Here is a 9474-nt window from a genome sequence, read left to right as displayed (position 1 = left end):
TGGCAGAGGGAGCGCAAATAGTGAATATGTTTCACGTAACCCACACATAAAAAATTCATAGTTTAGGTCGGGAAAGCACAGTGGCCACGACATGAATTGTTGATGATCACGCCAACAAGCCCTGTGCATGAGTACCCCAATTTCCTTTTGCAACTGTGCCGAAAATCAAAAGCGTATGACTTTGTCATCGGGACTCAGGTCTTGTAGCAATTACAAGCGGTAAGAGTCTCAGCTTCGGTCGTTTCCTGAAGATCTTCCTAACGGTTGGTTGAGGTATGTTCAACTCTTTGCTTGCTCTGTTCGTCGACTTCTGTGAGCAACGTGCGAAACTCGCCCGCCCGTGGTAAACAGTTTCACCGTTCACTGTAGGCCGACCCGTTCATATCACCTTGAGGAGCCGCCCTGAACCTTTGAACTGCGCGTCCCTTGCCGAATAGCGTTGGCAGTTGGTGAATCTATTTCGAACTTTGTTCTGAAGTCTTGTTGTAGGCTGATGTGAATGCAATTCAAGCACAACATACGCTTTCTCGGTGTTTATGCCACCTTGCTAATCTTCTCACTGCTGCGACCTCGTGGCAGAAATATGAAGTGCGGCTGCAACAATACAAAACGTTTAGAGTTTTCTATTTGAGTGTTTAGTTTTGCTACAATATGTCACTTAATGTAGCGATGGTGAATTTATGAAATCGCTTCAATCATTTTAAATAACCTTGTATTATGCTTGTATCTTTGTCGCGTAGTCGATTTAAAATGAAAGAAGGTAGAAACCTCTTGGACCTGCGTAGTTAATAATTTATTATAGTACTAAAAGAGCCACCAAAATTTACTGACGGATTACAGGAAACAGTATCACATACACTCTCAATCCAATAGGCAGCGCAGTCAGTTTGAGACAGAACTCACATCACTGGCGCACGGTCTTGTGATCCAAGATACACGATCACCACTCATCCAACTGATGACCAGATATCGGAGATAAAAATAATTGTGCCGCTATCAGGATTTCAGTCTTCTACATCTTGAAACGTTCATTTCTTCCGTGCTTCGAAGCTTACGTTGCGTCTCATAAAGCTACACCCGAGGCTGCGGCAAGAGCGCACGATGTATTGGTGATGCGCTGCGCGCTCGGGAACTTAATTGGAAACGTTATTTGACGGACCCGGATTAATCCTCTGCACTGTGACACTGTTCAATCAATTTAAATAAGAGCCGCCAGGCTCGCTTTGATCGGCGAGACTTTTCACAGCTTAAAAGTCAATAATTAAAAACCCTGTTCCTATCCAGTTTCAGGAAATATTTCAAGATCTGACTAGGAAATGTTCAATATTAACAGTTCACACACCACCTCCAAAAGTCGACAAACAACTGCCGCTGATAATCTTCACAATATCAAAACAGGAATGCCATTCAAAGTTCATAGGGAAGAGTCACGCAAAAACATCAGTCTCAAATTTGCCAGAAACAAATGAAATTTATTGGTATCAATTCACCATTGTCAAGTCCGTCACTGTTACCTAAGAACGCCTCCAGCCAGTTAATAGCTCCACGCTCTGTTCTTAAGACTTTCTAGCGAACAAATCCACACTCACCAATCCGCTACACCTGCCGAGAAAAACAGGAAAGTGCCTAAGCCGAATTCGAAGTCGGCGCACAGGAATGCACTTTCGAATGCTTCGTAGGCTTTCCGTAACGAAAGAAGATCCTCGCTGATCAGGAACGATCAGTAACTCCACACTTTCAAATAATATGGAGGGATTGCATGCATTTTCCTGAAGGCTTATATGGTGACCAGTTTTCTGTACCCAAGCGGCTAATGCGGCCAGTACCATCGCATCTGGATCCCATCTTTGTTCTCCTGCTTTCCAGGCACGTTTCTAGGCGTCTTCAAGCCCCAGTACCTGAAAGAGAACCAAGCGGCTGCACCAGACTGTATTCAATCGCACTTTTTGTACTAGGCGTAACGTAACAGATCAGACGCGGTTTTAAATAATATAACTTTATGGACACAAAATTATCGCAAAGGGATAGAATGGCGGATGACAGCTTGACTTGAAGGGTGTAGAAGTCAGTTTCATCTGTTGTAATATGGATGTTTTTTGGAAGTAACTACTATGGGGGTAAATATCTTGGCCACTTTTCCTGATGAGTAGTGTGCCTACTTTTCCCGATCGGACACCATGTTGGCTTTAGTGATCCACAGTAGGACCTATCAGACTGGAAGATATAACAAGGAACTACATTTCCAGGTAAAAAGAATTTGTTTAAATATGGATATTATAAAATATTACTATTCTCCATCAAGTAAGATAAGAATAATATAAACGACCTACCTTACATCAGAAAACTTAAAATATCTTTACTAGAAACTAACGGAGCAACTTTCCTCTGTCACTTTCTCTAACAACAATAGCAGGGTATATTATTGCTATTGTGAGCACTTCTCGACAGGTAGCAGCACTGTTTAGAGCGAAAACTATGCAGTGAACACTTTTCACTCCAGTCAAATTGCAGATATACCTTGCAAAAGGCGGGGTAGAAGAGTCTATTTTTTCGACTAGTTCATATGGTTGGAAAGATTAGAAAACCGAGTTTTGCCAACAAAATTTCGCTTGAGAAAACTTTCTGCAACCAAAAAACTTGGAAAATTTCGGCCTTTTTTCAGTTTTTTCAAAATATCTCAGTTTCATTTGCTCCTATTGCTTTAACGTCTCGTTTCTTTTTTAAAGAGCACAAAATTCTCTACAAATTTGATTCTTGCCATTTTTTCTACTCCCAATATCTAAGGCGCTACAGCGACTGAAAAAATACCAATTTTTCAAATTTTGAGCATAGTGGCAAAATACCTTATCTTTGAACACTATTTTTCTGTTTCTGTTTGTGTAGTATAAATACATTATGCATCATGTTATATGTTGGAATTTACCACCTCACTTTCAGGTATTTAATTTCTCTTTATGGAACATGAGGATTGCTGGGCACCCAACTATTGTGATTCTTACATCACTACCTCAAGTTCACTATGGGGCACCTCTGCCCTGGTATTTGTAAAACTATAAATATAAAAATACATCATTAAGACACACACACACACACACACACACACACACACACACACACACACACACACACACACAAAATAATTTGTCTGAGGAAACTGAACTATTATTAGCTGCAATAGGCAACCTAATTAGGTAGGTGATTATTCTTGTGTATAAAAGCCACGCAGTTGACATTAAAAATAAGTAGCTTTATTACAATTAAAATGCATTGTCAGTTACTAAAAAATGTTGACAGTTCTGGGTGTGCAATGCTTGTAATATCGCACTTTAGCGCACTTGAGACAGATATGAGCATCACTTCCAACGTTTTGATGGGCCAGGTTCCTCAGTGTCACCAGAAATACCTTGAGTTACGGATTCAGCGTCTGTACATAGAGTTGACGCTCTTCTTTAAACAGCGAGTCAGCCTCAACAAGTTCGTTGATTTCGTCAGCGGTTTCCTCAACATCCTCCATAACATCTTCTTCACTGTATTCATATAAAAATTTTGGCTCGTTTTCACAGTTTACCCCAATGCATTTCTTACTAATTGAAGAACATTTCAAACCCGCTTTTCTGCAGGAGCAAACTCCACCACAGTTCAGCTTGCATGAGCATGAAACAATGTGAAGAAGTGCTTCAGGTGCTGGATCTTGGCTCATTATAACGGGTATTGGACCGTGGTCACTTTGATGCCAACCCCATTTCTCAGGAGGTTTCCAGTTTCCCATCCAACTTTGGACTTGTTGGTAAGTCCGCAACGAATGACGTGCAGCATATTGTGTAGGTGGCAACCGTGCAAGATTCAGTTTGCTTTTTGTGGCAGACTTGGCGAATAGCTGGTACCTCAAATGGTCTAGTGTGTGGGAAATGCTGGCACCTCCACTATAACCTGTTCTCCTGCTGTTATTATTTCTACACGGGTAGCATGTGGTTTATTGAACGTGCATAGGGCTGAGGTTAGCTGTTCATTTTTCGCAACAATACTGCAGCACTTAATTTTTCCTTGACCAAAAAAAGCGGATGTTGTATCACATCCTCTAAAGGCGTAAGTGAACAGAATATATTCACTGTCAAACTTGTAAGCTGTAGTGGAAAACCACTTGTCTTCTGCATTTCTTCTTCCTGGCTTTAAGAAAAATAAGTTTTCAGTGCCTTGCCCCAAACCGGTCATGAGCACAAGCAGGTCAACATCTTCTCCTACAACGACAACACTTCCAAAATCTTTGGTTCTCGAAATGGCAGATGTTACAATCATAACGTCGGTATCTTCTTGTGCCTGGAGCAATTCAATGCTACACTCCAGAAATTCCTTTTTAAGAAGTGTGATCAAACGCATCTTGTTTCGTTCGTTGTACAAGAACTTGTCCTGAGGGACTTGGTTCACCATCTCTGATTCAACCACAACGTCAACCGAAGAATGTTTTTTGGACCTACGAATCCTCTCAGCACTCTTTGTGCTACATTTGTCTCCCTTACATGGATACCCATCAAATACAATAGCAAATTGAGATCCAAAATGATGTTGCAGGTAAGAAACATAGCTTTGGGCTATTGACTTGAAGCAAACATTTCGAGCCCAAGTCACTTTGTGGATAGTGTACCCTCCATCAATGACAAAAAATTTACTCGGTCCACCTGACTTCACATCTTCCACTGGAACGAAGGCCAAAGAATAAATACGCTTTTGTCCGCTAAAGAACAATTCCTACATACTTTTTCTTATAACTGATCATTAACGTCAATCAACTGTAGAAAATGTACGCTACTAGCATGCAATCGTATTACATATTGTAACACAAATAAACATCACGCAGTCCGACGTGAATGTGTTCGTAGTTACTGAGTATGATGCTGTTTGTCCTGGCCCTGCAGCAGAGTGAGATGGTAAATTTCAATGAATAACATGATGAGTAATATGTTTATACTACACAAATAGAAACTGAAATAACAGTGTTCAAAAATTAGGTAATTTGCCACTTTGCTCCAAATTTGAAAAAAAATGGAATTTTTTGACGTGTTGTAGCGCCTTAGATACTGGGAGTAGAAAAAAATGGTAAGAATCAAATTTGTAGAGAATTATGTGCTCTTCAAAAAATAAAATAGACGTCAAAGCGATAGGAGCAAATAAAACTGAAATATTTTGAAAAAACTGAAAAAGTTCCGAAATTTTCGAAGTTTTTTGACTGCAGAAAGTTTTCCCAAGAGAAATTTTGTTGCAAAACTTCGTTTTCTAACCTTTCCAACAATATGAACGAGTTAAAAAAAATAAAATCTTCTACCCCACCTTTTGCAAGGTACAGGCTTTTTTTTCTGACAGTTTCACTGGACTATTTCCTGTCCTGACTACTTTACCACACCATCCCCTACCGATCTTATTATTGGTAGGTAACCTAAATAAACAAGTACCTTATACTAATTAAAAACAGTGATTGCAATTTTACACTCGATCACAGATGTTTAATAAATGTTTTGAATACTTTTTTTTTACTCATTGCTTTCTATTACAACAGCCTTAATTTGATTTCATATTACTTACTACAAAAATGTAGCACATTTGTGTATCTGCAACGCACATTTACGAATCCACGTTACCTCCGTCTGACATTTATACCGTAGCAGCTGATAGGTGCGAGTTGCACACTCTCGTGGTTGTCAGCACTGGAAGACAACAATAAAGTATTCCTCCTCTCGTTTCTGTTAACTCAACAGTGACAGCGCGACTTAACCACGCTGACCCTGAAGTAAGAAGCAAACTTTACTTAGTTCACGGTCGAATTCATCAACGCCACTTAAAATTAAGCAGATCTTCAAATATTACTGTGCTTGTAAGTAATTTCGTTTGTCACGGAGCAAGTGAAATTCACTCTTAAGAAGCTCTGAACGTTAACTGATCTTTCTGGATTCTGTTGTCAGGTTGTTGCTAGAAGCATATTATTATGAAATACGGCTGAGAAGCACGGGCTGCTGGAACACTTGATTCGAAACGTATGAGGCCCGCGTTGCGTTGTTTGACAACCACTGTGCTACAGAGTCCTTTTACACTTGTCCAAGCAGTCGCATTGAATGAAGAAATCAAATGTGACTGTGGTGCCCTGTCGAACGAAATTTATGAGAAACCAAAAATTTTAACGCCCCACATACCATGATCTACACAGCTAACACTGAACACTCTCCACTTCAGAGTGCTGCTCAATCGGCGGCTACGTTTGTTGAATTCGAGCGATTTTTTGGATTACTGATACTAGTAAAAGTGATAAGAGAAATCGTGATTCATTAAGCTCCTAATGTCGAATTTGTATCTTTCTGTGCCGGCCTTAGTGGCCGAGTGGTTCTAGGCACTACAGTCTGGAACCGCGCGACCGCAACGGTCGCAGGTTCGAATCCTGCCTCGGGCATTGCTGTGTGTGATGTCCTTAGGTTAGTTAGTTTTAAGTAGTTCTAAGTTCTAGGGGACTGATGACTTCAGCAGTTAAGTCCCATAGTCCTCAGTAATTTTTTTTTGTATCTTACTGTAAAGTATCAGATGGTACGTATCTATTATTGCGAAAGGTATTAAAACGCGTGCTGCATGTCACGTCCTTATTACAACAGGAGAAAAATTTACGTCTAGTTAGACCAGAAGTTGTTCTGTAGCAGTTCACTGGACTCGCATTCGGAAGGACGACGGTTCAATCCCGCGTCCGGCCATCCTGATTTAGGTTTTCCATGATTTCCCTAAATCACTCCAGGCAAATGCCGGGATGGTTCCTCTGAAAGGGCACTGCCGACTTCCTTCCCTAATTCGATGAGACCGATGACTACGCTGCCTGGTCTCCTTCCCCAAACAACCAAGCCAAACCAAACCAAGCAGTTCACTGAGACACCAGTGAAACAGTATGCTGCGAGACTAGGAAATGAAGATGGATACAGAATTGGTTTAATTTGTCATTGACGACAACATTATTGCAGATAGAGCCAAACACAGTTTGCGAAAGGAATGAGAGGAAGCCTAGGACAGCACAGTGATGATTCCTCAGTGTGACAGAAGTGCGGTGTTAATATCAATGATATTAATATTTTTTTAATCGACGTCAGGATGATTCCATCCTACCCTTTCTTACCCTAATCCATGTACAGACCTTGATTACTAACAGTCTCTGTTACTCGTCTCTGTCTCTTTGCTAACGGTGTATAAACCTCAGTTTACCTTTGTTCTACGGTAACCGCGACTAACCAAAATCAAAATCCTATAGTAGCATTCCAGTATCAAACTGCTTAGCCAACTCACTCGATCAGTGTACTATTCGTAACTTTGGGCAAGGGAGGAAAACGAGAGCTAGAGCGACACGACCAGGAATTGAACCGGTTTCCCTGAATGTGAGGCAGCACCTTATCAGTGCACCACATCTGGCGGGGAGAAAGTGCTGATAGGCGGAGATGCATGTGGCCAGGCGAGCACAATGGCGGAGCCCGGCCGCCTTCCGGAAGACGGACGGTGGGCGATCGGCAGGGCGCGCGCCGCGTCGCCGTAACGGTGTGTAACGGCGCGGCCGCCCTGGTCCGAGCTCTCACATCCGCCACGGAGCCGCGGCTGCTGCTGCCTTCTTTCCCTCAACAGAAAAGGCGCACGCCCGCTAACGGTCACTGACCCTGCTTTGTCGAAGCACCGCCCGACTCACGACGGCCGCCCACATTGGGGAGAACATCGCGGCAGAAGCGGCCGTCACGCGTCACTGCTCCCGCAGTGTGTCACGGGGCCTGCACCCGCCGCGCGCAGATATGTGCTCCCATATCCTACGTGTTGGTCCGTTGATACAATACTCGGATACGAATCACATTATTTACACGATTTTGCAAATATACAGGGTGTTACAAAAAGGTACGTCCAAAGTTTCAGGAAACATTCCTCACACACAAAGAAAGAAAATATGTTATGTGGACACGTGTCCGGAAACGCTTACTTTCCATGTTAGAGCTCATTTTATTACATCTCTTCAAATCACATTAATCATGGAATGGAAACACACAGCAACAGAACGTACCAGCGAGACTTCAAACACTTTGTTACAGGAAATGTTCAAAATGTCTTCCGTTAGCGAGGATACATCCATCCACCCTCCGTCGCACGGAATCCCTGACGCGCAGATGCAGCCCTGGAGAATGGCGTATTGTATCACAGCCGTCCACAGTACGAGCACGAAGAGTCTCTACATTTGGTACCGGGGTTGCGTAGACAAGAGCTTTCAAATGCCCCCATAAATGAAAGTCAAGAGAGTTGAGGTCAGGAGAGCGTGGAGGCCATGGAATTGGTCCGCCTCTACCAATCCATCGGTCACCGAATCTGTTGTTGAGAAGCGTACGAACACTTCGACTGAAATGTGCACGAGCTCCATCGTGCAAGAAACCCCATGTTGTGTCGTACTTGTAAAGGCACATGTTCTAGCAGCACAGGTAGAGTATCCCGTAAGAAATCATGATAAAGTGCTCCATTGAGCGTAGGTGGAAGAACATACTGACGAAACTAAAATGATCTCTAACATGGAAATTAAGCGTTTCCGGACACATGTCCACATAACATCTTTTCTTTATTTGTATGTGAGGAATGTTTCCTGAAAGTTTGGCCGTACCTTTTTGTAACACCCTGTAGAGGTCTAGAAATTATTTTGTAGATGAAATAGTGAACGCAGCAGGGGCCAAATAGTTAAAAGGCAAGGCATAGTAGAAATCTTTGGAGATACTGAATTTAACTCATGAAAGGACAAAATATAACAATGTAGCAAATGAAGAAGGTCAAGGGGAACAGAAGCGTCTAAAAAAATGAGACTGACATGAAGTGCAAAAAGACTAAGAAAGAGTGGCCAGGGATCAAATGTAAGTATATAGGAGCATATTTAACTATGGGAGAAATATATACCTTCAATAGCACAGATCTCTCATAAAGAAGATCGCAACACAAATCTTACACAACTTTATACTCAATGATTAAAAGTATACTAATATGTAAACCAAAAACGCCGTATTAATGAGCAATGCCACAGACTGTTATTCGGTTCGTTAAATCAAAATTTAATTACGATGTGGTCTGGAATTAGGTAGTAGTAAAAGGAAGAGACAGAAAAATAGTAGGAGAACTTAGACTGGGGGAAAGGTACGAAAAGGAAGCCCATCTGCTAGAATTTGGCACAGTCCGCAGTTTAATTATTGAGAATCGCGAAAGAAGGTTGTATACGTAGAGTTGACCTGGTCACACCGAAAGGTTTCAGACCCATACAGGTTATACAATGCTAAGATGGAGACTATCGAAACTAGATTTTGAACTGCAAAAAATTTCCTGAGATAGATGACAAACTGAACATAATTCGTTAGTTATGAACTACAGATGAAAAGTGAAGAAATTGCAGATTAAGGTGGGATATGAAGGAGATTGAACAGGGATAAATTAAAAGAACCACAA

This window comes from Schistocerca gregaria, chromosome 1 (genome assembly GCF_023897955.1).
Source record: "Schistocerca gregaria isolate iqSchGreg1 chromosome 1, iqSchGreg1.2, whole genome shotgun sequence".
Classification (NCBI taxonomy): domain Eukaryota; kingdom Metazoa; phylum Arthropoda; class Insecta; order Orthoptera; family Acrididae; genus Schistocerca; species Schistocerca gregaria.
The sequence above is the reverse complement of the archived record's forward strand: the minus strand, read 5'-3'. Positions refer to the sequence as shown.